This window comes from Haliotis asinina, chromosome 6 (assembly GCF_037392515.1).
Source record: "Haliotis asinina isolate JCU_RB_2024 chromosome 6, JCU_Hal_asi_v2, whole genome shotgun sequence".
Lineage (NCBI taxonomy): Eukaryota > Metazoa > Mollusca > Gastropoda > Lepetellida > Haliotidae > Haliotis > Haliotis asinina.
In genome coordinates this window covers 2,121,498-2,146,090 of record NC_090285.1, presented here as the reverse complement: position 1 = coordinate 2,146,090, position 24,593 = coordinate 2,121,498, and the positions used below count along the sequence as shown (strand labels likewise).

The following is a 24,593-nucleotide window of genomic DNA, read 5'->3' as shown; positions in this document are numbered from 1 at the left end:
CTGTGGGACAATGCTAAAAGCTGCACAACATTCCGTCCTTACATCAACTTCAATGTAAATGGACACGTTCTCTCATTCCAACGTTCTGATATATATAGAAAGACTCACCTGTGACCTCACAATGTCCTGACGTCACAGAAACGTGACATCACTGACAACAATCACATTGCGTCACAGACTAGGTGTTCTTACCAGGAGACACGCGTTTGGAGGCCTCTTTTTCAACCCCCAGAGGCGCAAAAAAACCCAAAAAGAGTGTGCATCGACCGGGAATCGAACCCGGGTGACCCGCGTGGCAGGCGAGTATTCTACCACTAGACCACCGATGCTTCACACTAACAGTGCCTTTTCTTAGCTTCTCATTCTTAAGTTAAAGAAGACAGCTGGCAAGGAGGAAGTGTTCAGTTGACAGAAACGTGACATCACTGACAACAATCACATTGTGTCACAGACTAGGTGTTCTTTCCAGGAGACACGCGTTTGGAGGCCTCTTTTTCAACCCCCAGAGGCGCAAAAAAAACCAAAAGAGTGTGCATCGACCGGGAATCGAAACCGGGTCACCCGCGTGGCAGGCGAGTATTCTACCACTAGACCACCGATGCTTCACACTAACAGGGCCTTTTCTTAGCTTCTCATTCTTAAGTTAAAGAAGACAGCTGGCAAGGAGGAAGTGTTCAGTTGACGTGTCCATTTACTCCATATGGATGCAAATGCAGTGTCCTCTTCATTTAAATACAATTTGTTATCAGTGCTTCGTAGATTGTAGACCCTCGTTGCATAAGACAGAAATACATTTCCAAAGCCCAATTTCATTCAGTTTGTGACGTAAGCCGTCTCGTTTAGTGGCGTGCCTCGAAGCGTGGCCAATCAATCAGCAAATTTCATTAAGATGCCTATTCAACAAAGCTTAGCATGGTCAGCGTCGGTGGTGTAAAGGTTAGCATGGTTGCCTTCCAAGCAGTCGATCCGGGTTCGATTCCCGGCCGACGCAACTTTTTATTCCTGCAGGAACATAGCTAGAGAAACGTCGAGTTCATCTCTGACTGAAGAAAGTACAAATGAATTACTCCATGACTATACATCATGTTGAAATATATAATTTGCTGTGGACACTTTCTGTTATCTCAGCCATGCTGTGAAGTGAAATATTGTGTGTAATCCAACGTAGAACTGACGGTATTACTGCTTCATTGACAGCCTGACACCGATTGCTGTGGGACAATGCTAAAAGCTGCACAACATTCCGTCCTTACATCAACTTCAATGTAAATGGACACGTTCTCTCATTCCAACGTTCTGATATATATAGAAAGACTCACCTGTGACCTCACAATGTCCTGACGTCACAGAAACGTGACATCACTGACAACAATCACATTGCGTCACAGACTAGGTGTTCTTACCAGGAGACACGCGTTTGGAGGCCTCTTTTTCAACCCCCAGAGGCGCAAAAAAACCAAAAAGAGTGTGCATCGACCGGGAATCGAACCCGGGTCACCCGCGTGGCAGGCGAGTATTCTACCACTAGACCACCGATGCTTCACACTAACAGTGCCTTTTCTTAGCTTCTCATTCTTAAGTTAAAGAAGACAGCTGGCAAGGAGGAAGTGTTCAGTTGACGTGTCCATTTACTCCATATGGATGCAAATGCAGTGTCCTCTTCATTTAAATACAATTTGTTATCAGTGCTTCGTAGATTGTAGACCCTCGTTGCATAAGACAGAAATACATTTCCAAAGCCCAATTTCATTCAGTTTGTGACGTAAGCCGTCTCGTTTAGTGGCGTGCCTCGAAGCGTGGCCAATCAATCAGCAAATTTCATTAAGATGCCTATTCAACAAAGCTTAGCATGGTCAGCGTCGGTGGTGTAAAGGTTAGCATGGTTGCCTTCCAAGCAGTCGATCCGGGTTCGATTCCCGGCCGACGCAACTTTTTATTCCTGCAGGAACATAGCTAGAGAAACGTCGAGTTCATCTCTGACTGAAGAAAGTACAAATGAATTACTCCATGACTATACATCATGTTGATATATATAATTTGCTGTGGACACTTTCTGTTATCTCAGCCATGCTGTGAAGTGAAATATTGTGTGTAATCCAACGTAGAACTGACGGTATTACTGCTTCATTGACAGCCTGAAACCGATTGCTGTGGGACAATGCTAAAAGCTGCACAACATTCCGTCCTTACATCAACTTCAATGTAAATGGACACGTTCTCTCATTCCAACGTTCTGATATATATAGAAAGACTCACCTGTGACCTCACAATGTCCTGACGTCACAGAAACGTGACATCACTGACAACAATCACATTGCGTCACAGACTAGGTGTTCTTACCAGGAGACACGCGTTTGGAGGCCTCTTTTTCAACCCCCAGAGGCGCAAAAAAAACCAAAAGAGTGTGCATCGACCGGGAATCGAACCCGGGTCACCCGCGTGGCAGGCGAGTATTCTACCACTAGACCACCGATGCTTCACACTAACAGTGCCTTTTCTTAGCTTCTCATTCTTAAGTTAAAGAAGACAGCTGGCAAGGAGGAAGTGTTCAGTTGACGTGTCCATTTACTCCATATGGATGCAAATGCAGTGTCCTCTTCATTTAAATACAATTTGTTATCAGTGCTTCGTAGATTGTAGACCCTCGTTGCATAAGACAGAAATACATTTCCAAAGCCCAATTTCATTCAGTTTGTGACGTAAGCCGTCTCGTTTAGTGGCGTGCCTCGAAGCGTGGCCAATCAATCAGCAAATTTCATTAAGATGCCTATTCAACCAATCCTAGCATGGTCAGCGTCGGTGGTGTAAAGGTTAGCATGGTTGCCTTCCAAGCAGTCGATCCGGGTTCGATTCCCGGCCGACGCAACTTTTTATTCCTGCAGGAACATAGCTAGAGAAACGTCGAGTTCATCTCTGACTGAAGAAAGTACAAATGAATTACTCCATGACTATACATCATGTTGATATATATAATTTGCTGTGGACACTTTCTGTTATCTCAGCCATGCTGTGAAGTGAAATATTGTGTGTAATCCAACGTAGAACTGACGGTATTACTGCTTCATTGACAGCCTGACACCGATTGCTGTGGGACAATGCTAAAAGCTGCACAACATTCCGTCCTTACATCAACTTCAATGTAAATGGACACGTTCTCTCATTCCAACGTTCTGATATATATAGAAAGACTCACCTGTGACCTCACAATGTCCTGACGTCACAGAAACGTGACATCACTGACAACAATCACATTGCGTCACAGACTAGGTGTTCTTACCAGGAGACACGCGTTTGGAGGCCTCTTTTTCAACCCCCAGAGGCGCAAAAAAATACAAAAGAGTGTGCATCGACCGGGAATCGAACCCGGGTCACCCGCGTGGCAGGCGAGTATTCTACCACTAGACCACCGATGCTTCACACTAACAGTGCCTTTTCTTAGCTTCCCATTCTTAAGTTAAAGAAGACAGCTGGCAAGGAGGAAGTGTTCAGTTGACGTGTCCATTTACTCCATATGGATGCAAATGCAGTGTCCTCTTCATTTAAATACAATTTGTTATCAGTGCTTCGTAGATTGTAGACCCTCGTTGCATAAGACAGAAATACATTTCCAAAGCCCAATTTCATTCAGTTTGTGACGTAAGCCGTCTCGTTTAGTGGCGTGCCTCGAAGCGTGGCCAATCAATCAGCAAATTTCATTAAGATGCCTATTCAACAAAGCTTAGCATGGTCAGCGTCGGTGGTGTAAAGGTTAGCATGGTTGCCTTCCAAGCAGTCGATCCGGGTTCGATTCCCGGCCGACGCAACTTTTTATTCCTGCAGGAACATAGCTAGAGAAACGTCGAGTTCATCTCTGACTGAAGAAAGTACAAATGAATTACTCCATGACTATACATCATGTTGATATATATAATTTGCTGTGGACACTTTCTGTTATCTCAGCCATGCTGTGAAGTGAAATATTGTGTGTAATCCAACGTAGAACTGACGGTATTACTGCTTCATTGACAGCCTGACACCGATTGCTGTGGGACAATGCTAAAAGCTGCACAACATTCCGTCCTTACATCAACTTCAATGTAAATGGACACGTTCTCTCATTCCAACGTTCTGATATATATAGAAAGACTCACCTGTGACCTCACAATGTCCTGACGTCACAGAAACGTGACATCACTGACAACAATCACATTGCGTCACAGACTAGGTGTTCTTACCAGGAGACACGCGTTTGGAGGCCTCTTTTTCAACCCCCAGAGGCGCAAAAAAAACCAAAAGAGTGTGCATCGACCGGGAATCGAACCCGGGTCACCCGCGTGGCAGGCGAGTATTCTACCACTAGACCACCGATGCTTCACACTAACAGTGCCTTTTCTTAGCTTCTCATTCTTAAGTTAAAGAAGACAGCTGGCAAGGAGGAAGTGTTCAGTTGACGTGTCCATTTACTCCATATGGATGCAAATGCAGTGTCCTCTTCATTTAAATACAATTTGTTATCAGTGCTTCGTAGATTGTAGACCCTCGTTGCATAAGACAGAAATACATTTCCAAAGCCCAATTTCATTCAGTTTGTGACGTAAGCCGTCTCGTTTAGTGGCGTGCCTCGAAGCGTGGCCAATCAATCAGCAAATTTCATTAAGATGCCTATTCAACAAAGCTTAGCATGGTCAGCGTCGGTGGTGTAAAGGTTAGCATGGTTGCCTTCCAAGCAGTCGATCCGGGTTCGATTCCCGGCCGACGCAACTTTTTATTCCTGCAGGAACATAGCTAGAGAAACGTCGAGTTCATCTCTGACTGAAGAAAGTACAAATGAATTACTCCATGACTATACATCATGTTGATATATATAATTTGCTGTGGACACTTTCTGTTATCTCAGCCATGCTGTGAAGTGAAATATTGTGTGTAATCCAACGTAGAACTGACGGTATTACTGCTTCATTGACAGCCTGACACCAATTGCTGTGGGACAATGCTAAAAGCTGCACAACATTCCGTCCTTACATCAACTTCAATGTAAATGGACACGTTCTCTCATTCCAACGTTCTGATATCTATAGAAAGACTCACCTGTGACCTCACAATGTCCTGACGTCACAGAAACGTGACATCACTGACAACAATCACATTGCGTCACAGACTAGGTGTTCTTACCAGGAGACACGCGTTTGGAGGCCTCTTTTTCAACCCCCAGAGGCGCAAAAAAACCCAAAAGAGTGTGCATCAAACCGGGAATCGAACCCGGGTCACCCGCGTGGCAGGCGAGTATTCTACCACTAGACCACCGATGCTTCACACTAACAGTGCCTTTTCTTAGCTTCTCATTCTTAAGTTAAAGAAGACAGCTGGCAAGGAGGAAGTGTTCAGTTGACGTGTCCATTTACTCCATATGGATGCAAATGCAGTGTCCTCTTCATTTAAATACAATTTGTTATCAGTGCTTCGTAGATTGTAGACCCTCGTTGCATAAGACAGAAATACATTTCCAAAGCCCAATTTCATTCAGTTTGTGACGTAAGCCGTCTCGTTTAGTGGCGTGCCTCGAAGCGTGGCCAATCAATCAGCAAATTTCATTAAGATGCCTATTCAACAAAGCTTAGCATGGTCAGCGTCGGTGGTGTAAAGGTTAGCATGGTTGCCTTCCAAGCAGTCGATCCGGGTTCGATTCCCGGCCGACGCAACTTTTTATTCCTGCAGGAAGACAGCTGGAGAAACGTCGAGTTCATCTCTGACTGAAGAAAGTACAAATGAATTACTCCATGACTATACATCATGTTGATATATATAATTTGCTGTGGACATTTTCTGTTATCTCAGCGATGCTGTGAAGTGAAATATTGTGTGTAATCCAACGTAGAACTGACGGTATTACTGCTTCATTGACAGCCTGACACCGATTGCTGTGGGACAATGCTAAAAGCTGCACAACATTCCGTCCTTACATCAACTTCAAATGGAGTCATGTAAATGGACACGTTCTCTCATTCCAACGTTCTGATATCTATAGAAAGACTCACCTGTGACCTCACAATGGCCTGACGTCACAGAAACGTGACATCACTGACAACAATCACATTGCGTCACAGACTAGGTGTTCTTACCAGGAGACACGCGTTTGGAGGCCTCTTTTTCAACCCCCAGAGGCGCAAAAAAAACCAAAAGAGTGTGCATCGACCGGGAATCGAACCCGGGTCACCCGCGTGGCAGGCGAGTATTCTACCACTAGACCACCGATGCTTCACACTAACAGTGCCTTTTCTTAGCTTCTCATTCTTAAGTTAAAGAAGACAGCTGGCAAGGAGGAAGTGTTCAGTTGACGTGTCCATTTACTCCATATGGATGCAAATGCAGTGTCCTCTTCATTTAAATACAATTTGTTATCAGTGCTTCGTAGATTGTAGACCCTCGTTGCATAAGACAGAAATACATTTCCAAAGCCCAATTTCATTCAGTTTGTGACGTAAGCCGTCTCGTTTAGTGGCGTGCCTCGAAGCGTGGCCAATCAATCAGCAAATTTCATTAAGATGCCTATTCAACAAAGCTTAGCATGGTCAGCGTCGGTGGTGTAAAGGTTAGCATGGTTGCCTTCCAAGCAGTCGATCCGGGTTCGATTCCCGGCCGACGCAACTTTTTATTCCTGCAGGAACATAGCTAGAGAAACGTCGAGTTCATCTCTGACTGAAGAAAGTACAAATGAATTACTCCATGACTATACATCATGTTGATATATATAATTTGCTGTGGACACTTTCTGTTATCTCAGCCATGCTGTGAAGTGAAATATTGTGTGTAATCCAACGTAGAACTGACGGTATTACTGCTTCATTGACAGCCTGACACCGATTGCTGTGGGACAATGCTAAAAGCTGCACAACATTCCGTCCTTACATCAACTTCAATGTAAATGGACACGTTCTCTCATTCCAACGTTCTGATATATATAGAAAGACTCACCTGTGACCTCACAATGTCCTGACGTCACAGAAACGTGACATCACTGACAACAATCACATTGCGTCACAGACTAGGTGTTCTTACCAGGAGACACGCGTTTGGAGGCCTCTTTTTCAACCCCCAGAGGCGCAAAAAAAACCAAAAGAGTGTGCATCGACCGGGAATCGAAACCGGGTCACCCGCGTGGCAGGCGAGTATTCTACCACTAGACCACCGATGCTTCACACTAACAGTGTGAAATATCTCACACTAACAGTGCCTTTTCTTAGCTTCTCATTCTTAAGTTAAAGAAGACAGCTGGCAAGGAGGAAGTGTTCAGTTGACGTGTCCATTTACTCCATATGGATGCAAATGCAGTGTCCTCTTCAGTCAGCGTCGGTGGTGTAAAGGTTAGCATGGTTGCCTTCCAAGCAGTCGATCCGGGTTCGATTCCCGGCCGACGCAACTTTTTATTCCTGCAGGAACATAGCTAGAGAAACGTCGAGTTCATCTCTGACTGAAGAAAGTACAAATGAATTACTCCATGACTATACATCATGTTGATATATATAATTTGCTGTGGACACTTTCTGTTATCTCAGCCTGAAATATCTCACACTAACAGTGCCTTTTCTTAGCTTCTCATTCTTAAGTTAAAGAAGACAGCTGGCAAGGAGGAAGTGTTCAGTTGACGTGTCCATTTACTCCATATGGATGCAAATGCAGTGTCCTCTTCATTTAAATACAATTTGTTATCAGTGCTTCGTAGATTGTAGACCCTCGTTGCATAAGACAGAAATACATTTCCAAAGCCCAATTTCATTCAGTTTGTGACGTAAGCCGTCTCGTTTAGTGGCGTGCCTCGAAGCGTGGCCAATCAATCAGCAAATTTCATTAAGATGCCTATTCAACCAATCCTAGCATGGTCAGCGTCGGTGGTGTAAAGGTTAGCATGGTTGCCTTCCAAGCAGTCGATCCGGGTTCGATTCCCGGCCGACGCAACTTTTTATTCCTGCAGGAACATAGCTAGAGAAACGTCGAGTTCATCTCTGACTGAAGAAAGTACAAATGAATTACTCCATGACTATACATCATGTTGATATATATAATTTGCTGTGGACACTTTCTGTTATCTCAGCCATGCTGTGAAGTGAAATATTGTGTGTAATCCAAGGTAGAACTGACCGTATTACTGCTTCATTGACAGCCTGACACCGATTGCTGTGGGACAATGCTAAAAGCTGCACAACATTCCGTCCTTACATCAACTTCAATGTAAATGGACACGTTCTCTCACTCCAACGTTCTGATATCTATAGAAAGACTCACCTGTGACCTCACAATGTCCTGACGTCACAGAAACGTGACATCACTGACAACAATCACATTGCGTCACAGACTAGGTGTTCTTACCAGGAGACACGCGTTTGGAGGCCTCTTTTTCAACCCCCAGAGGCGCAAAAAAACCCAAAAGAGTGTGCATCAAACCGGGAATCGAACCCGGGTCACCCGCGTGGCAGGCGAGTATTCTACCACTAGACCACCGATGCTTCACACTAACAGTGCCTTTTCTTAGCTTCTCATTCTTAAGTTAAAGAAGACAGCTGGCAAGGAGGAAGTGTTCAGTTGACGTGTCCATTTACTCCATATGGATGCAAATGCAGTGTCCTCTTCATTTAAATACAATTTGTTATCAGTGCTTCGTAGATTGTAGACCCTCGTTGCATAAGACAGAAATACATTTCCAAAGCCCAATTTCATTCAGTTTGTGACGTAAGCCGTCTCGTTTAGTGGCGTGCCTCGAAGCGTGGCCAATCAATCAGCAAATTTCATTAAGATGCCTATTCAACAAAGCTTAGCATGGTCAGCGTCGGTGGTGTAAAGGTTAGCATGGTTGCCTTCCAAGCAGTCGATCCGGGTTCGATTCCCGGCCGACGCAACTTTTTATTCCTGCAGGAAGACAGCTGGAGAAACGTCGAGTTCATCTCTGACTGAAGAAAGTACAAATGAATTACTCCATGACTATACATCATGTTGATATGTATAATTTGCTGTGGACATTTTCTGTTATCTCAGCGATGCTGTGAAGTGAAATATTGTGTGTAATCCAACGTAGAACTGACGGTATTACTGCTTCATTGACAGCCTGACACCGATTGCTGTGGGACAATGCTAAAAGCTGCACAACATTCCGTCCTTACATCAACTTCAAATGGAGTCATGTAAATGGACACGTTCTCTCATTCCAACGTTCTGATATCTATAGAAAGACTCACCTGTGACCTCACAATGGCCTGACGTCACAGAAACGTGACATCACTGACAACAATCACATTGCGTCACAGACTAGGTGTTCTTACCAGGAGACACGCGTTTGGAGGCCTCTTTTTCAACCCCCAGAGGCGCAAAAAAAACCAAAAGAGTGTGCATCGACCGGGAATCGAACCCGGGTCACCCGCGTGGCAGGCGAGTATTCTACCACTAGACCACCGATGCTTCACGCTAACAGTGCCTTTTCTTAGCTTCTCATTCTTAAGTTAAAGAAGACAGCTGGCAAGGAGGAAGTGTTCAGTTGACGTGTCCATTTACTCCATATGGATGCAAATGCAGTGTCCTCTTCATTTAAATACAATTTGTTATCAGTGCTTCGTAGATTGTAGACCCTCGTTGCATAAGACAGAAATACATTTCCAAAGCCCAATTTCATTCAGTTTGTGACGTAAGCCGTCTCGTTTAGTGGCGTGCCTCGAAGCGTGGCCAATCAATCAGCAAATTTCATTAAGATGCCTATTCAACAAAGCTTAGCATGGTCAGCGTCGGTGGTGTAAAGGTTAGCATGGTTGCCTTCCAAGCAGTCGATCCGGGTTCGATTCCCGGCCGACGCAACTTTTTATTCCTGCAGGAACATAGCTAGAGAAACGTCGAGTTCATCTCTGACTGAAGAAAGTACAAATGAATTACTCCATGACTATACATCATGTTGATATATATAATTTGCTGTGGACACTTTCTGTTATCTCAGCCATGCTGTGAAGTGAAATATTGTGTGTAATCCAACGTAGAACTGACGGTATTACTGCTTCATTGACAGCCTGAAACCGATTGCTGTGGGACAATGCTAAAAGCTGCACAACATTCCGTCCTTACATCAACTTCAATGTAAATGGACACGTTCTCTCATTCCAACGTTCTGATATAAATAGAAAGACTCACCTGTGACCTCACAATGTCCTCACGTCACAGAAACGTGACATCACTGACAACAATCACATTGCGTCACAGACTAGGTGTTCTTACCAGGAGACACGCGTTTGGAGGCCTCTTTTTCAACCCCCAGAGGCGCAAAAAAAACCAAAAGAGTGTGCATCGACCGGGAATCGAAACCGGGTCACCCGCGTGGCAGGCGAGTATTCTACCACTAGACCACCGATGCTTCACACTAACAGTGCCTTTTCTTAGCTTCCCATTCTTAAGTTAAAGAAGACAGCTGGCAAGGAGGAAGTGTTCAGTTGACGTGTCCATTTACTCCATATGGATGCAAATGCAGTGTCCTCTTCATTTAAATACAATTTGTTATCAGTGCTTCGTAGATTGTAGACCCTCGTTGCATAAGACAGAAATACATTTCCAAAGCCCAATTTCATTCAGTTTGTGACGTAAGCCGTCTCGTTTAGTGGCGTGCCTCGAAGCGTGGCCAATCAATCAGCAAATTTCATTAAGATGCCTATTCAACAAAGCTTAGCATGGTCAGCGTCGGTGGTGTAAAGGTTAGCATGGTTGCCTTCCAAGCAGTCGATCCGGGTTCGATTCCCGGCCGACGCAACTTTTTATTCCTGCAGGAACATAGCTAGAGAAACGTCGAGTTCATCTCTGACTGAAGAAAGTACAAATGAATTACTCCATGACTATACATCATGTTGATATATATAATTTGCTGTGGACACTTTCTGTTATCTCAGCCATGCTGTGAAGTGAAATATTGTGTGTAATCCAACGTAGAACTGACGGTATTACTGCTTCATTGACAGCCTGAAACCGATTGCTGTGGGACAATGCTAAAAGCTGCACAACATTCCGTCCTTACATCAACTTCAATGTAAATGGACACGTTCTCTCATTCCAACGTTCTGATATATATAGAAAGACTCACCTGTCACCTCACAATGTCCTGACGTCACAGAAACGTGACATCACTGACAACAATCACATTGCGTCACAGACTAGGTGTTCTTACCAGGAGACACGCGTTTGGAGGCCTCTTTTTCAACCCCCAGAGGCGCAAAAAAAACCAAAAGAGTGTGCATCGACCGGGAATCGAACCCGGGTCACCCGCGTGGCAGGCGAGTATTCTACCACTAGACCACCGATGCTTCACACTAACAGTGCCTTTTCTTAGCTTCTCATTCTTAAGTTAAAGAAGACAGCTGGCAAGGAGGAAGTGTTCAGTTGACGTGTCCATTTACTCCATATGGATGCAAATGCAGTGTCCTCTTCATTTAAATACAATTTGTTATCAGTGCTTCGTAGATTGTAGACCCTCGTTGCATAAGACAGAAATACATTTCCAAAGCCCAATTTCATTCAGTTTGTGACGTAAGCCGTCTCGTTTAGTGGCGTGCCTCGAAGCGTGGCCAATCAATCAGCAAATTTCATTAAGATGCCTATTCATCAAAGCTTGGCATGGTCAGCGTCGGTGGTGTAAAGGTTAGCATGGTTGCCTTCCAAGCAGTCGATCCGGGTTCGATTCCCGGCCGACGCAACTTTTTATTCCTGCAGGAACATAGCTAGAGAAACGTCGAGTTCATCTCTGACTGAAGAAAGTACAAATGAATTACTCCATGACTATACATCATGTTGATATATATAATTTGCTGTGGACACTTTCTGTTATCTCAGCCATGCTGTGAAGTGAAATATTGTGTGTAATCCAACGTAGAACTGACGGTATTACTGCTTCATTGACAGCCTGACACCGATTGCTGTGGGACAATGCTAAAAGCTGCACAACATTCCGTCCTTACATCAACTTCAATGTAAATGGACACGTTCTCTCATTCCAACGTTCTGATATATATAGAAAGACTCACCTGTGACCTCACAATGTCCTGACGTCACAGAAACGTGACATCACTGACAACAATCACATTGCGTCACAGACTAGGTGTTCTTACCAGGAGACACGCGTTTGGAGGCCTCTTTTTCAACCCCCAGAGGCGCAAAAAAAACCAAAAGAGTGTGCATCGACCGGGAATCGAACCCGGGTCACCCGCGTGGCAGGCGAGTATTCTACCACTAGACCACCGATGCTTCACACTAACAGTGCCTTTTCTTAGCTTCCCATTCTTAAGTTAAAGAAGACAGCTGGCAAGGAGGAAGTGTTCAGTTGACGTGTCCATTTACTCCATATGGATGCAAATGCAGTGTCCTCTTCATTTAAATACAATTTGTTATCAGTGCTTCGTAGATTGTAGACCCTCGTTGCATAAGACAGAAATACATTTCCAAAGCCCAATTTCATTCAGTTTGTGACGTAAGCCGTCTCGTTTAGTGGCGTGCCTCGAAGCGTGGCCAATCAATCAGCAAATTTCATTAAGATGCCTATTCAACCAATCCTAGCATGGTCAGCGTCGGTGGTGTAAAGGTTAGCATGGTTGCCTTCCAAGCAGTCGATCCGGGTTCGATTCCCGGCCGACGCAACTTTTTATTCCTGCAGGAACATAGCTAGAGAAACGTCGAGTTCATCTCTGACTGAAGAAAGTACAAATGAATTACTCCATGACTATACATCATGTTGATATATATAATTTGCTGTGGACACTTTCTGTTATCTCAGCCATGCTGTGAAGTGAAATATTGTGTGTAATCCAACGTAGAACTGACGGTATTACTGCTTCATTGACAGCCTGACACCGATTGCTGTGGGACAATGCTAAAAGCTGCACAACATTCCGTCCTTACATCAACTTCAAATGGAGTCATGTAAATGGACACGTTCTCTCATTCCAACGTTCTGATATATATAGAAAGACTCACCTGTGACCTCACAATGTCCTCACGTCACAGAAACGTGACATCACTGACAACAATCACATTGCGTCACAGACTAGGTGTTCTTACCAGGAGACACGCGTTTGGAGGCCTCTTTTTCAACCCCCAGAGGCGCAAAAAAACCCAAAAGAGTGTGCATCGACCGGGAATCGAACCCGGGTCACCCGCGTGGCAGGCGAGTATTCTACCACCAGACCACCGATGCTTCACATTAACAGTGCCTTTTCTTAGCTTCTCATTCTTAAGTTAAAGAAGACAGCTGGCAAGGAGGAAGTGTTCAGTTGACGTGTCCATTTACTCCATATGGATGCAAATGCAGTGTCCTCTTCATTTAAATACAATTTGTTATCAGTGCTTCGTAGATTGTAGACCCTCGTTGCATAAGACAGAAATACATTTCCAAAGCCCAATTTCATTCAGTTTGTGACGTAAGCCGTCTCGTTTAGTGGCGTGCCTCGAAGCGTGGCCAATCAATCAGCAAATTTCATTAAGATGCCTATTCAACAAAGCTTAGCATGGTCAGCGTCGGTGGTGTAAAGGTTAGCATGGTTGCCTTCCAAGCAGTCGATCCGGGTTCGATTCCCGGCCGACGCAACTTTTTATTCCTGCAGGAAGACAGCTGGAGAAACGTCGAGTTCATCTCTGACTGAAGAAAGTACAAATGAATTACTCCATGACTATACATCATGTTGATATATATAATTTGCTGTGGACATTTTCTGTTATCTCAGCGATGCTGTGAAGTGAAATATTGTGTGTAATCCAACGTAGAACTGACGGTATTACTGCTTCATTGACAGCCTGACACCGATTGCTGTGGGACAATGCTAAAAGCTGCACAACATTCCGTCCTTACATCAACTTCAAATGGAGTCATGTAAATGGACACGTTCTCTCATTCCAACGTTCTGATATCTATAGAAAGACTCACCTGTGACCTCACAATGGCCTGACGTCACAGAAACGTGACATCACTGACAACAATCACATTGCGTCACAGACTAGGTGTTCTTACCAGGAGACACGCGTTTGGAGGCCTCTTTTTCAACCCCCAGAGGCGCAAAAAAAACCAAAAGAGTGTGCATCGACCGGGAATCGAACCCGGGTCACCCGCGTGGCAGGCGAGTATTCTGCCACTAGACCACCGATGCTTCACACTAACAGTGCCTTTTCTTAGCTTCTCATTCTTAAGTTAAAGAAGACAGCTGGCAAGGAGGAAGTGTTCAGTTGACGTGTCCATTTACTCCATATGGATGCAAATGCAGTGTCCTCTTCATTTAAATACAATTTGTTATCAGTGCTTCGTAGATTGTAGACCCTCGTTGCATAAGACAGAAATACATTTCCAAAGCCCAATTTCATTCAGTTTGTGACGTAAGCCGTCTCGTTTAGTGGCGTGCCTCGAAGCGTGGCCAATCAATCAGCAAATTTCATTAAGATGCCTATTCAACAAAGCTTAGCATGGTCAGCGTCGGTGGTGTAAAGGTTAGCATGGTTGCCTTCCAAGCAGTCGATCCGGGTTCGATTCCCGGCCGACGCAACTTTTTATTCCTGCAGGAACATAGCTAGAGAAACGTCGAGTTCATCTCTGACTGAAGAAAGTACAAATGAATTACTCCATGACTATACATCATGTTGATATATATAATTTGCTGTGGACACTTTCTGTTATCTCAGCCATGCTGTGAAGTGAAATATTGTGTGTAATCCAACGTAGAACTGACGGTATTACTGCTTCATTGACAGCCTGACACCGATTGCTGTGGGACAATGCTAAAAGCTGCACAACATTCCGTCCTTACATCAACTTCAATGTAAATGGACACGTTCTCTCATTCCAACGTTCTGATATATATAGAAAGACTCACATGTGACCTCACAATGTCCTGACGTCACAGAAACGTGACATCACTGACAACAATCACATTGCGTCACAGACTAGGTGTTCTTACCAGGAGACACGCGTTTGGAGGCCTCTTTTTCAACCCCCAGAGGCGCAAAAAAAACCAAAAGAGTGTGCATCGACCGGGAATCGAACCCGGGTCACCCGCGTGGCAGGCGAGTATTCTACCACTAGACCACCGATGCTTCACACTAACAGTGCCTTTTCTTAGCTTCTCATTCTTAAGTTAAAGAAGACAGCTGGCAAGGAGGAAGTGTTCAGTTGACGTGTCCATTTACTCCATATGGATGCAAATGCAGTGTCCTCCACACAGTGTCCTCTTCATTTAAATACAATTTGTTATCAGTGCTTCGTAGATTGTAGACCCTCGTTGCATAAGACAGAAATACATTTCCAAAGCCCAATTTCATTCAGTTTGTGACGTAAGCCGTCTCGTTTAGTGGCGTGCCTCGAAGCGTGGCCAATCAATCAGCAAATTTCATTAAGATGCCTATTCAACAAAGCTTAGCATGGTCAGCGTCGGTGGTGTAAAGGTTAGCATGGTTGCCTTCCAAGCAGTCGATCCGGGTTCGATTCCCGGCCGACGCAACTTTTTATTCCTGCAGGAACATAGCTAGAGAAACGTCGAGTTCATCTCTGACTGAAGAAAGTACAAATGAATTACTCCATGACTATACATCATGTTGATATATATAATTTGCTGTGGACACTTTCTGTTATCTCAGCCATGCTGTGAAGTGAAATATTGTGTGTAATCCAACGTAGAACTGACGGTATTACTGCTTCATTGACAGCCTGACACCGATTGCTGTGGGACAATGCTAAAAGCTGCACAACATTCCGTCCTTACATCAACTTCAAATGGAGTCATGTAAATGGACACGTTCTCTCATTCCAACGTTCTGATATCTATAGAAAGACTCACCTGTGACCTCACAATGGCCTGACGTCACAGAAACGTGACATCACTGACAACAATCACATTGCGTCACAGACTAGGTGTTCTTACCAGGAGACACGCGTTTGGAGGCCTCTTTTTCAACCCCCAGAGGCGCAAAAAAAACCAAAAGAGTGTGCATCGACCGGGAATCGAACCCGGGTCACCCGCGTGGCAGGCGAGTATTCTACCACCAGACCACCGATGCTTCACATTAACAGTGCCTTTTCTTAGCTTCTCATTCTTAAGTTAAAGAAGACAGCTGGCAAGGAGGAAGTGTTCAGTTGACGTGTCCATTTACTCCATATGGATGCAAATGCAGTGTCCTCTTCATTTAAATACAATTTGTTATCAGTGCTTCGTAGATTGTAGACCCTCGTTGCATAAGACAGAAATACATTTCCAAAGCCCAATTTCATTCAGTTTGTGACGTAAGCCGTCTCGTTTAGTGGCGTGCCTCGAAGCGTGGCCAATCAATCAGCAAATTTCATTAAGATGCCTATTCAACAAAGCTTAGCATGGTCAGCGTCGGTGGTGTAAAGGTTAGCATGGTTGCCTTCCAAGCAGTCGATCCGGGTTCGATTCCCGGCCGACGCAACTTTTTATTCCTGCAGGAACATAGCTAGAGAAACGTCGAGTTCATCTCTGACTGAAGAAAGTACAAATGAATTACTCCATGACTATACATCATGTTGATATATATAATTTGCTGTGGACACTTTCTGTTATCTCAGCCATGCTGTGAAGTGAAATATTGTGTGTAATCCAACGTAGAACTGACGGTATTACTGCTTCATTGACAGCCTGACACCGATTGCTGTGGGACAATGCTAAAAGCTGCACAACATTCCGTCCTTACATCAACTTCAATGTAAATGGACACGTTCTCTCATTCCAACGTTCTGATATATATAGAAAGACTCACCTGTGACCTCACAATGTCCTGACGTCACAGAAACGTGACATCACTGACAACAATCACATTGCGTCACAGACTAGGTGTTCTTACCAGGAGACACGCGTTTGGAGGCCTCTTTTTCAACCCCCAGAGGCGCAAAAAAAACCAAAAGAGTGTGCATCGACCGGGAATCGAACCCGGGTCACCCGCGTGGCAGGCGAGTATTCTACCACTAGACCACCGATGCTTCACACTAACAGTGCCTTTTCTTAGCTTCTCATTCTTAAGTTAAAGAAGACAGCTGGCAAGGAGGAAGTGTTCAGTTGACGTGTCCATTTACTCCATATGGATGCAAATGCAGTGTCCTCTTCATTTAAATACAATTTGTTATCAGTGCTTCGTAGATTGTAGACCCTCGTTGCATAAGACAGAAATACATTTCCAAAGCCCAATTTCATTCAGTTTGTGACGTATGCCGTCTCGTTTAGTGGCGTGCCTCGAAGCGTGGCCAATCAATCAGCAAATTTCATTAAGATGCCTATTCAACAAAGCTTAGCATGGTCAGCGTCGGTGGTGTAAAGGTTAGCATGGTTGCCTTCCAAGCAGTCGATCCGGGTTCGATTCCCGGCCGACGCAACTTTTTATTCCTGCAGGAAGACAGCTGGAGAAACGTCGAGTTCATCTCTGACTGAAGAAAGTACAAATGAATTACTCCATGACTATACATCATGTTGATATATATAATTTGCTGTGGACATTTTCTGTTATCTCAGCGATGCTGTGAAGTGAAATATTGTGTGTAATCCAACGTAGAACTGACGGTATTACTGCTTCATTGACAGCCTGACACCGATTGCTGTGGGACAATGCTAAAAGCTGCACAACATTCCGTCCTTACATCAACTTCAATGTAAATGGACACGTTCTCTCATTCCAACGTTCTGATATATATAGAAAGACTCACCTGTGACCTCACAATGTCCTGACGTCACAGAAACGTGACATCACTGACAACAATCACATTGCGTCACAGACTAGGTGTTCTTACCAGGAGACACGCGTTTGGAGGCCTCTTTTTCAACCCCCAGAGGCGCAAAATAAACCAAAAGAGTGTGCATCGACCGGGAATCGAACCCGGGTCACCCGCGTGGCAGGCGAGTATTCTACCACTAGACCACCGATGCTTCACACTAACAGTGCCTTTTCTTAGCTTCTCATTCTTAAGTTAAAGAAGACAGCTGGCAAGGAGGAAGTGTTCAGTTGACGTGTCCATTTACTCCATATGGATGCAAATGCAGTGTCCTCCACACAGTGTCCTCTTCATTTAAATACAATTTGTTATCAGTGCTTCGTAGATTGTAGACCCTCGTTGCATAAGACAGAAATACATTTCCAAAGCCCAATTTCATTCAGTTTGTGACGTAAGCCGTCTCGTTTAGTGGCGTGCCTCGAAGCGTGGCCAATCAATCAGCAAATTTCATTAAGATGCCTATTCAACAAAGCTTAGCATGGTCAGCGTCGGTGGTGTAAAGGTTAGCATGGTTGCCTTCCAAGCAGTCGATCCGGGTTCGATTCCCGGCCGACGCAACTTTTTATTCCTGCAGGAACATAGCTAGAGAAACGTCGAGTTCATCTCTGACTGAAGAAAGTACAAATGAATTACTCCATGACTATACATCATGTTGATATATATAATTTGCTGTGGACACTTTCTGTTATCTCAGCCATGCTGTGAAGTGAAATATTGTGTGTAATCCAACGTAGAACTGACGGTATTACTGCTTCATTGACAGCCTGACACCGATTGCTGTGGGACAATGCTAAAAGCTGCACAACATTCCGTCCTTACATCAACTTCAAATGGAGTCATGTAAATGGACACGTTCTCTCATTCCAACGTTCTGATATCTATAGAAAGACTCACCTGTGACCTCACAATGGCCTGACGTCACAGAAACGTGACATCACTGACAACAATCACATTGCGTCACAGACTAGGTGTTCTTACCAGGAGACACGCGTTTGGAGGCCTCTTTTTCAACCCCCAGAGGCGCAAAAAAAACCAAAAGAGTGTGCATCGACCGGGAATCGAACCCGGGTCACCCGCGTGGCAGGCGAGTATTCTACCACCAGACCACCGATGCTTCACATTAACAGTGCCTTTTCTTAGCTTCTCATTCTTAAGTTAAAGAAGACAGCTGGCAAGGAGGAAGTGTTCAGTTGACGTGTCCATTTACTCCATATGGATGCAAATGCAGTGTCCTCTTCATTTAAATACAATTTGTTATCAGTGCTTCGTAGATTGTAGACCCTCGTTGCATAAGACAGAAATACATTTCCAAAGCCCAATTTCATTCAGTTTGTGACGTAAGCCGTCTCGTTTAGTGGCGTGCCTCGAAGCGTGGCCAATCAATCAGCAAATTTCATTAAGATGCCTATTCAACAAAGCTTAGCATGGTCAGCGTCGGTGGTGTAAAGGTTAGCATGGTTGCCTTCCAAGCAGTCGATCCGGGTTCGATTCCCGGCCGACGCAACTTTTTATTCCTGCAGGAACATAGCTAGAGAAACGTCGAGTTCATCTCTGACTGAAGAAAGTACAAATGAATTACTCCATGACTATACATCATGTTGATATATATAATTTGCTGTGGACACTTTCTGTTATCTCAGCCATGCTGTGAAGTGAAATATTGTGTGTAATCCAACGTAGAACTGACGGTATTACTGCTTCATTGACAGCCTGACACCGATTGCTGTGGGACAATGCTAAAAGCTGCACAACATTCCGTCCTTACATCAACTTCAATGTAAATGGACACGTTCTCTCATTCCAACGTTCTGATATATATAGAAAGACTCACCTGTGACCTCACAATGTCCTGACGTCACAGAAACGTGACATCACTGACAACAATCACATTGCGTCACAGACTAGGTGTTCTTACCAGGAGACACGCGTTTGGAGGCCTCTTTTTCAACCCCCAGAGGCGCAAAAAAAACCAAAAGAGTGTGCATCGACCGGGAATCGAACCCGGGTCACCCGCGTGGCAGGCGAGTATTCTACCACTAGACCACCGATGCTTCACACTAACAGTGCCTTTTCTTAGCTTCTCATTCTTAAGTTAAAGAAGACAGCTGGCAAGGAGGAAGTGTTCAGTTGACGTGTCCATTTACTCCATATGGATGCAAATGCAGTGTCCTCTTCATTTAAATACAATTTGTTATCAGTGCTTCGTAGATTGTAGACCCTCGTTGCATAAGACAGAAATACATTTCCAAAGCCCAATTTCATTCAGTTTGTGACGTATGCCGTCTCGTTTAGTGGCGTGCCTCGAAGCGTGGCCAATCAATCAGCAAATTTCATTAAGATGCCTATTCAACAAAGCTTAGCATGGTCAGCGTCGGTGGTGTAAAGGTTAGCATGGTTGCCTTCCAAGCAGTCGATCCGGGTTCGATTCCCGGCCGACGCAACTTTTTATTCCTGCAGGAACATAGCTAGAGAAACGTCGAGTTCATCTCTGACTGAAGAAAGTACAAATGAATTACTCCATGACTATACATCATGTTGATATATATAATTTGCTGTGGACACTTTCTGTTATCTCAGCCATGCTGTGAAGTGAAATATTGTGTGTAATCCAACGTAGAACTGACGGTATTACTGCTTCATTGACAGCCTGACACCGATTGCTGTGGGACAATGCTAAAAGCTGCACAACATTCCGTCCTTACATCAACTTCAAATGGAGTCATGTAAATGGACACGTTCTCTCATTCCAACGTTCTGATATCTATAGAAAGACTCACCTGTGACCTCACAATGTCCTGACGTCACAGAAACGTGACATCACTGACAACAATCACATTGCGTCACAGACTAGGTGTTCTTACCAGGAGACACGCGTTTGGAGGCCTCTTTTTCAACCCCCAGAGGCGCAAAAAAAACCAAAAGAGTGTGCATCGACCAGGAATCGAACCCGGGTCACCCGCGTGGCAGGCGAGTATTCTACCACCAGACCACCGATGCTTCACACTAACAGTGCCTTTTCTTAGCTTCTCATTCTTAAGTTAAAGAAGACAGCTGGCAAGGAGGAAGTGTTCAGTTGACGTGTCCATTTACTCCATATGGATGCAAATGCAGTGTCCTCTTCATTTAAATACAATTTGTTATCAGTGCTTCGTAGATTGTAGACCCTCGTTGCATAAGACAGAAATACATTTCCAAAGCCCAATTTCATTCAGTTTGTGACGTATGCCGTCTCGTTTAGTGGCGTGCCTCGAAGCGTGGCCAATCAATCAGCAAATTTCATTAAGATGCCTATTCAACAAAGCTTAGCATGGTCAGCGTCGGTGGTGTAAAGGTTAGCATGGTTGCCTTCCAAGCAGTCGATCCGGGTTCGATTCCCGGCCGACGCAACTTTTTATTCCTGCAGGAACATAGCTAGAGAAACGTCGAGTTCATCTCTGACTGAAGAAAGTACAAATGAATTACTCCATGACTATACATCATGTTGATATATATAATTTGCTGTGGACACTTTCTGTTATCTCAGCCATGCTGTGAAGTGAAATATTGTGTGTAATCCAACGTAGAACTGACGGTATTACTGCTTCATTGACAGCCTGACACCGATTGCTGTGGGACAATGCTAAAAGCTGCACAACATTCCGTCCTTACATCAACTTCAAATGGAGTCATGTAAATGGACACGTTCTCTCATTCCAACGTTCTGATATCTATAGAAAGACTCACCTGTGACCTCACAATGGCCTGACGTCACAGAAACGTGACATCACTGACAACAATCACATTGCGTCACAGACTAGGTGTTCTTACCAGGAGACACGCGTTTGGAGGCCTCTTTTTCAACCCCCAGAGGCGCAAAAAAACCCAAAAGAGTGTGCATCGACCGGGAATCGAACCCGGGTCACCCGCGTGGCAGGCGAGTATTCTACCACCAGACCACCGATGCTTCACATTAACAGTGCCTTTTCTTAGCTTCTCATTCTTAAGTTAAAGAAGACAGCTGGCAAGGAGGAAGTGTTCAGTTGACGTGTCCATTTACTCCATATGGATGCAAATGCAGTGTCCTCTTCATTTAAATACAATTTGTTATCAGTGCTTCGTAGATTGTAGACCCTCGTTGCATAAGACAGAAATACATTTCCAAAGCCCAATTTCATTCAGTTTGTGACGTAAGCCGTCTCGTTTAGTGGCGTGCCTCGAAGCGTGGCCAATCAATCAGCAAATTTCATTAAGATGCCTATTCAACAAAGCTTAGCATGGTCAGCGTCGGTGGTGTAAAGGTTAGCATGGTTGCCTTCCAAGCAGTCGATCCGGGTTCGATTCCCGGCCGACGCAACTTTTTATTCCTGCAGGAACATAGCTAGAGAAACGTCGAGTTCATCTCTGACTGAAGAAAGTACAAATGAATTACTCCATGACTATACATCATGTTGATATATATAATTTGCTGTGGACACTTTCTGTTATCTCAGCCATGCTGTGAAGTGAAATATTGTGTGTAATCCAAGGTAGAACTGACGGTATTACTGCTTCATTGACAGCCTGACACCGATTGCTGTGGGACAATGCTAAAAGCTGCACAACATTCCGTCCTTACATCAACTTCAATGTAAATGGACACGTTCTCTCATTCCAACGTTCTGATATATATAGAAAGACTCACCTGTGACCTCACAATGTCCTGACGTCACAGAAACGTGACATCACTGACAACAATCACATTGCGTCACAGACTAGGTGTTCTTACCAGGAGACACGCGTTTGGAGGCCTCTTTTTCAACCCCCAGAGGCGCAAAAAAAACCAAAAGAGTGTGCATCGACCGGGAATCGAACCCGGGTCACCCGCGTGGCAGGCGAGTATTCTACCACTAGACCACCGATGCTTCACACTAACAGTGCCTTTTCTTAGCTTCTCATTCTTAAGTTAAAGAAGACAGCTGGCAAGGAGGAAGTGTTCAGTTGACGTGTCCATTTACTCCATATGGATGCAAATGCAGTGTCCTCTTCATTTAAATACAATTTGTTATCAGTGCTTCGTAGATTGTAGACCCTCGTTGCATAAGACAGAAATACATTTCCAAAGCCCAATTTCATTCAGTTTGTGACGTAAGCCGTCTCGTTTAGTGGCGTGCCTCGAAGCGTGGCCAATCAATCAGCAAATTTCATTAAGATGCCTATTCAACAAAGCTTAGCATGGTCAGCGTCGGTGGTGTAAAGGTTAGCATGGTTGCCTTCCAAGCAGTCGATCCGGGTTCGATTCCCGGCCGACGCAACTTTTTATTCCTGCAGGAACATAGCTAGAGAAACGTCGAGTTCATCTCTGACTGAAGAAAGTACAAATGAATTACTCCATGACTATACATCATGTTGATATATATAATTTGCTGTGGACACTTTCTGTTATCTCAGCCATGCTGTGAAGTGAAATATTGTGTGTAATCCAACGTAGAACTGACGGTATTACTGCTTCATTGACAGCCTGACACCGATTGCTGTGGGACAATGCTAAAAGCTGCACAACATTCCGTCCTTACATCAACTTCAATGTAAATGGACACGTTCTCTCATTCCAACGTTCTGATATATATAGAAAGACTCACCTGTGACCTCACAATGTCCTGACGTCACAGAAACGTGACATCACTGACAACAATCACATTGCGTCACAGACTAGGTGTTCTTACCAGGAGACACGCGTTTGGAGGCCTCTTTTTCAACCCCCAGAGGCGCAAAAAAACCCAAAAGATTGTGCATCGACCGGGAATCGAACCCGGGTCACCCGCGTGGCAGGCGAGTATTCTACCACTAGACCACCGATGCTTCACACTAACAGTGCCTTTACTTAGCTTCTCATTCTTAAGTTAAAGAAGACAGCTGGCAAGGAGGAAGTGTTCAGTTGACGTGTCCATTTACTCCATATGGATGCAAATGCAGTGTCCTCTTCATTTAAATACAATTTGTTATCAGTGCATCGTAGATTGTAGACCCTCGTTGCATAAGACAGAAATACATTTCCAAAGCCCAATTTCATTCAGTTTGTGACGTAAGCCGTCTCGTTTAGTGGCGTGCCTCGAAGCGTGGCCAATCAATCAGCAAATTTCAATAAGATGCCTATCCAACAAAGCTTAGCATGGTCAGCGTCGGTGGTGTAAAGGTTAGCATGGTTGCCTTCCAAGCAGTCGATCCGGGTTCGATTCCCGGCCGACGCAACTTTTTATTCCTGCAGGAACATAGCTAGAGAAACGTCGAGTTCATCTCTGACTGAAGAAAGTACAAATGAATTACTCCATGACTATACATCATGTTGATATATATAATTTGCTGTGGACACTTTCTGTTATCTCAGCCATGCTGTGAAGTGAAATATTGTGTGTAATCCAAGGTAGAACTGACGGTATTACTGCTTCATTGACAGCCTGACACCGATTGCTGTGGGACAATGCTAAAAGCTGCACAACATTCCGTCCTTACATCAACTTCAATGTAAATGGACACGTTCTCTCATTCCAACGTTCTGATATATATAGAAAGACTCACCTGTGACCTCACAATGTCCTGACGTCACAGAAACGTGACATCACTGACAACAATCACATTGCGTCACAGACTAGGTGTTCTTTCCAGGAGACACGCGTTTGGAGGCCTCTTTTTCAACCCCCAGAGGCGCAAAAAAAAACCAAAAGAGTGTGCATCGACCGGGAATCGAACCCGGGTCACCCGCGTGGCAGGCGAGTATTCTACCACTAGACCACCGATGCTTCACACTAACAGTGCCTTTTCTTAGCTTCTCATTCTTAAGTTAAAGAAGACAGCTGGCAAGGAGGAAGTGTTCAGTTGACGTGTCCATTTA

General features: G+C 44.5%; 52 non-coding genes across 52 annotated transcripts; 26 read left to right on the top strand and 26 right to left on the bottom strand.

The window, feature by feature from the left end:
- Positions 1-258: 258 nt before the first annotated feature.
- On the bottom strand, positions 259-329 carry Trnag-gcc (transfer RNA glycine (anticodon GCC)). The gene has a single exon. It is a non-coding gene; the product is annotated as a tRNA-Gly (tRNA).
- A 202-nt stretch (positions 330-531) lies between these two features.
- Positions 532-602, bottom strand: Trnag-gcc (transfer RNA glycine (anticodon GCC)). Its single transcript has one exon. It is a non-coding gene; the product is annotated as a tRNA-Gly (tRNA).
- Positions 603-919: 317 nt separating this feature from the next.
- Positions 920-991, top strand: Trnag-ucc (transfer RNA glycine (anticodon UCC)). The gene has a single exon. It is a non-coding gene; the product is annotated as a tRNA-Gly (tRNA).
- Positions 992-1,468: 477 nt separating this feature from the next.
- Trnag-gcc (transfer RNA glycine (anticodon GCC)) lies at positions 1,469-1,539 on the bottom strand. The gene has a single exon. It is a non-coding gene; the product is annotated as a tRNA-Gly (tRNA).
- A 317-nt stretch (positions 1,540-1,856) lies between these two features.
- Positions 1,857-1,928, top strand: Trnag-ucc (transfer RNA glycine (anticodon UCC)). Its single transcript has one exon. It is a non-coding gene; the product is annotated as a tRNA-Gly (tRNA).
- A 477-nt stretch (positions 1,929-2,405) lies between these two features.
- On the bottom strand, positions 2,406-2,476 carry Trnag-gcc (transfer RNA glycine (anticodon GCC)). The gene has a single exon. It is a non-coding gene; the product is annotated as a tRNA-Gly (tRNA).
- A 317-nt stretch (positions 2,477-2,793) lies between these two features.
- Positions 2,794-2,865, top strand: Trnag-ucc (transfer RNA glycine (anticodon UCC)). Its single transcript has one exon. It is a non-coding gene; the product is annotated as a tRNA-Gly (tRNA).
- A 477-nt stretch (positions 2,866-3,342) lies between these two features.
- Trnag-gcc (transfer RNA glycine (anticodon GCC)) lies at positions 3,343-3,413 on the bottom strand. Its single transcript has one exon. It is a non-coding gene; the product is annotated as a tRNA-Gly (tRNA).
- A 317-nt stretch (positions 3,414-3,730) lies between these two features.
- Trnag-ucc (transfer RNA glycine (anticodon UCC)) lies at positions 3,731-3,802 on the top strand. Its single transcript has one exon. It is a non-coding gene; the product is annotated as a tRNA-Gly (tRNA).
- A 477-nt stretch (positions 3,803-4,279) lies between these two features.
- On the bottom strand, positions 4,280-4,350 carry Trnag-gcc (transfer RNA glycine (anticodon GCC)). Its single transcript has one exon. It is a non-coding gene; the product is annotated as a tRNA-Gly (tRNA).
- A 317-nt stretch (positions 4,351-4,667) lies between these two features.
- On the top strand, positions 4,668-4,739 carry Trnag-ucc (transfer RNA glycine (anticodon UCC)). The gene has a single exon. It is a non-coding gene; the product is annotated as a tRNA-Gly (tRNA).
- A 477-nt stretch (positions 4,740-5,216) lies between these two features.
- Trnag-gcc (transfer RNA glycine (anticodon GCC)) lies at positions 5,217-5,288 on the bottom strand. The gene has a single exon. It is a non-coding gene; the product is annotated as a tRNA-Gly (tRNA).
- A 317-nt stretch (positions 5,289-5,605) lies between these two features.
- Positions 5,606-5,677, top strand: Trnag-ucc (transfer RNA glycine (anticodon UCC)). Its single transcript has one exon. It is a non-coding gene; the product is annotated as a tRNA-Gly (tRNA).
- A 486-nt stretch (positions 5,678-6,163) lies between these two features.
- Positions 6,164-6,234, bottom strand: Trnag-gcc (transfer RNA glycine (anticodon GCC)). The gene has a single exon. It is a non-coding gene; the product is annotated as a tRNA-Gly (tRNA).
- A 317-nt stretch (positions 6,235-6,551) lies between these two features.
- Positions 6,552-6,623, top strand: Trnag-ucc (transfer RNA glycine (anticodon UCC)). Its single transcript has one exon. It is a non-coding gene; the product is annotated as a tRNA-Gly (tRNA).
- A 477-nt stretch (positions 6,624-7,100) lies between these two features.
- On the bottom strand, positions 7,101-7,171 carry Trnag-gcc (transfer RNA glycine (anticodon GCC)). The gene has a single exon. It is a non-coding gene; the product is annotated as a tRNA-Gly (tRNA).
- Positions 7,172-7,323: 152 nt separating this feature from the next.
- On the top strand, positions 7,324-7,395 carry Trnag-ucc (transfer RNA glycine (anticodon UCC)). Its single transcript has one exon. It is a non-coding gene; the product is annotated as a tRNA-Gly (tRNA).
- A 464-nt stretch (positions 7,396-7,859) lies between these two features.
- On the top strand, positions 7,860-7,931 carry Trnag-ucc (transfer RNA glycine (anticodon UCC)). The gene has a single exon. It is a non-coding gene; the product is annotated as a tRNA-Gly (tRNA).
- A 477-nt stretch (positions 7,932-8,408) lies between these two features.
- On the bottom strand, positions 8,409-8,480 carry Trnag-gcc (transfer RNA glycine (anticodon GCC)). Its single transcript has one exon. It is a non-coding gene; the product is annotated as a tRNA-Gly (tRNA).
- A 317-nt stretch (positions 8,481-8,797) lies between these two features.
- Positions 8,798-8,869, top strand: Trnag-ucc (transfer RNA glycine (anticodon UCC)). Its single transcript has one exon. It is a non-coding gene; the product is annotated as a tRNA-Gly (tRNA).
- Positions 8,870-9,355: 486 nt separating this feature from the next.
- On the bottom strand, positions 9,356-9,426 carry Trnag-gcc (transfer RNA glycine (anticodon GCC)). Its single transcript has one exon. It is a non-coding gene; the product is annotated as a tRNA-Gly (tRNA).
- A 317-nt stretch (positions 9,427-9,743) lies between these two features.
- Positions 9,744-9,815, top strand: Trnag-ucc (transfer RNA glycine (anticodon UCC)). The gene has a single exon. It is a non-coding gene; the product is annotated as a tRNA-Gly (tRNA).
- Positions 9,816-10,292: 477 nt separating this feature from the next.
- Trnag-gcc (transfer RNA glycine (anticodon GCC)) lies at positions 10,293-10,363 on the bottom strand. Its single transcript has one exon. It is a non-coding gene; the product is annotated as a tRNA-Gly (tRNA).
- Positions 10,364-10,680: 317 nt separating this feature from the next.
- Positions 10,681-10,752, top strand: Trnag-ucc (transfer RNA glycine (anticodon UCC)). The gene has a single exon. It is a non-coding gene; the product is annotated as a tRNA-Gly (tRNA).
- Positions 10,753-11,229: 477 nt separating this feature from the next.
- Trnag-gcc (transfer RNA glycine (anticodon GCC)) lies at positions 11,230-11,300 on the bottom strand. Its single transcript has one exon. It is a non-coding gene; the product is annotated as a tRNA-Gly (tRNA).
- Positions 11,301-11,617: 317 nt separating this feature from the next.
- On the top strand, positions 11,618-11,689 carry Trnag-ucc (transfer RNA glycine (anticodon UCC)). Its single transcript has one exon. It is a non-coding gene; the product is annotated as a tRNA-Gly (tRNA).
- A 477-nt stretch (positions 11,690-12,166) lies between these two features.
- Trnag-gcc (transfer RNA glycine (anticodon GCC)) lies at positions 12,167-12,237 on the bottom strand. The gene has a single exon. It is a non-coding gene; the product is annotated as a tRNA-Gly (tRNA).
- A 317-nt stretch (positions 12,238-12,554) lies between these two features.
- Positions 12,555-12,626, top strand: Trnag-ucc (transfer RNA glycine (anticodon UCC)). The gene has a single exon. It is a non-coding gene; the product is annotated as a tRNA-Gly (tRNA).
- A 486-nt stretch (positions 12,627-13,112) lies between these two features.
- On the bottom strand, positions 13,113-13,183 carry Trnag-gcc (transfer RNA glycine (anticodon GCC)). The gene has a single exon. It is a non-coding gene; the product is annotated as a tRNA-Gly (tRNA).
- Positions 13,184-13,500: 317 nt separating this feature from the next.
- Positions 13,501-13,572, top strand: Trnag-ucc (transfer RNA glycine (anticodon UCC)). Its single transcript has one exon. It is a non-coding gene; the product is annotated as a tRNA-Gly (tRNA).
- Positions 13,573-14,058: 486 nt separating this feature from the next.
- On the bottom strand, positions 14,059-14,129 carry Trnag-gcc (transfer RNA glycine (anticodon GCC)). The gene has a single exon. It is a non-coding gene; the product is annotated as a tRNA-Gly (tRNA).
- Positions 14,130-14,446: 317 nt separating this feature from the next.
- On the top strand, positions 14,447-14,518 carry Trnag-ucc (transfer RNA glycine (anticodon UCC)). The gene has a single exon. It is a non-coding gene; the product is annotated as a tRNA-Gly (tRNA).
- A 477-nt stretch (positions 14,519-14,995) lies between these two features.
- Trnag-gcc (transfer RNA glycine (anticodon GCC)) lies at positions 14,996-15,066 on the bottom strand. Its single transcript has one exon. It is a non-coding gene; the product is annotated as a tRNA-Gly (tRNA).
- Positions 15,067-15,397: 331 nt separating this feature from the next.
- On the top strand, positions 15,398-15,469 carry Trnag-ucc (transfer RNA glycine (anticodon UCC)). The gene has a single exon. It is a non-coding gene; the product is annotated as a tRNA-Gly (tRNA).
- Positions 15,470-15,955: 486 nt separating this feature from the next.
- On the bottom strand, positions 15,956-16,026 carry Trnag-gcc (transfer RNA glycine (anticodon GCC)). Its single transcript has one exon. It is a non-coding gene; the product is annotated as a tRNA-Gly (tRNA).
- A 317-nt stretch (positions 16,027-16,343) lies between these two features.
- Trnag-ucc (transfer RNA glycine (anticodon UCC)) lies at positions 16,344-16,415 on the top strand. The gene has a single exon. It is a non-coding gene; the product is annotated as a tRNA-Gly (tRNA).
- A 477-nt stretch (positions 16,416-16,892) lies between these two features.
- Trnag-gcc (transfer RNA glycine (anticodon GCC)) lies at positions 16,893-16,963 on the bottom strand. The gene has a single exon. It is a non-coding gene; the product is annotated as a tRNA-Gly (tRNA).
- Positions 16,964-17,280: 317 nt separating this feature from the next.
- Positions 17,281-17,352, top strand: Trnag-ucc (transfer RNA glycine (anticodon UCC)). The gene has a single exon. It is a non-coding gene; the product is annotated as a tRNA-Gly (tRNA).
- A 477-nt stretch (positions 17,353-17,829) lies between these two features.
- On the bottom strand, positions 17,830-17,900 carry Trnag-gcc (transfer RNA glycine (anticodon GCC)). The gene has a single exon. It is a non-coding gene; the product is annotated as a tRNA-Gly (tRNA).
- A 331-nt stretch (positions 17,901-18,231) lies between these two features.
- Trnag-ucc (transfer RNA glycine (anticodon UCC)) lies at positions 18,232-18,303 on the top strand. The gene has a single exon. It is a non-coding gene; the product is annotated as a tRNA-Gly (tRNA).
- Positions 18,304-18,789: 486 nt separating this feature from the next.
- On the bottom strand, positions 18,790-18,860 carry Trnag-gcc (transfer RNA glycine (anticodon GCC)). The gene has a single exon. It is a non-coding gene; the product is annotated as a tRNA-Gly (tRNA).
- A 317-nt stretch (positions 18,861-19,177) lies between these two features.
- Trnag-ucc (transfer RNA glycine (anticodon UCC)) lies at positions 19,178-19,249 on the top strand. The gene has a single exon. It is a non-coding gene; the product is annotated as a tRNA-Gly (tRNA).
- Positions 19,250-19,726: 477 nt separating this feature from the next.
- Trnag-gcc (transfer RNA glycine (anticodon GCC)) lies at positions 19,727-19,797 on the bottom strand. The gene has a single exon. It is a non-coding gene; the product is annotated as a tRNA-Gly (tRNA).
- A 317-nt stretch (positions 19,798-20,114) lies between these two features.
- On the top strand, positions 20,115-20,186 carry Trnag-ucc (transfer RNA glycine (anticodon UCC)). Its single transcript has one exon. It is a non-coding gene; the product is annotated as a tRNA-Gly (tRNA).
- An 874-nt stretch (positions 20,187-21,060) lies between these two features.
- Trnag-ucc (transfer RNA glycine (anticodon UCC)) lies at positions 21,061-21,132 on the top strand. The gene has a single exon. It is a non-coding gene; the product is annotated as a tRNA-Gly (tRNA).
- A 486-nt stretch (positions 21,133-21,618) lies between these two features.
- Trnag-gcc (transfer RNA glycine (anticodon GCC)) lies at positions 21,619-21,689 on the bottom strand. Its single transcript has one exon. It is a non-coding gene; the product is annotated as a tRNA-Gly (tRNA).
- A 317-nt stretch (positions 21,690-22,006) lies between these two features.
- Trnag-ucc (transfer RNA glycine (anticodon UCC)) lies at positions 22,007-22,078 on the top strand. Its single transcript has one exon. It is a non-coding gene; the product is annotated as a tRNA-Gly (tRNA).
- A 477-nt stretch (positions 22,079-22,555) lies between these two features.
- Positions 22,556-22,626, bottom strand: Trnag-gcc (transfer RNA glycine (anticodon GCC)). The gene has a single exon. It is a non-coding gene; the product is annotated as a tRNA-Gly (tRNA).
- A 317-nt stretch (positions 22,627-22,943) lies between these two features.
- Positions 22,944-23,015, top strand: Trnag-ucc (transfer RNA glycine (anticodon UCC)). The gene has a single exon. It is a non-coding gene; the product is annotated as a tRNA-Gly (tRNA).
- Positions 23,016-23,492: 477 nt separating this feature from the next.
- Trnag-gcc (transfer RNA glycine (anticodon GCC)) lies at positions 23,493-23,563 on the bottom strand. The gene has a single exon. It is a non-coding gene; the product is annotated as a tRNA-Gly (tRNA).
- Positions 23,564-23,880: 317 nt separating this feature from the next.
- Positions 23,881-23,952, top strand: Trnag-ucc (transfer RNA glycine (anticodon UCC)). The gene has a single exon. It is a non-coding gene; the product is annotated as a tRNA-Gly (tRNA).
- Positions 23,953-24,430: 478 nt separating this feature from the next.
- On the bottom strand, positions 24,431-24,501 carry Trnag-gcc (transfer RNA glycine (anticodon GCC)). The gene has a single exon. It is a non-coding gene; the product is annotated as a tRNA-Gly (tRNA).
- Positions 24,502-24,593: the final 92 nt, after the last annotated feature.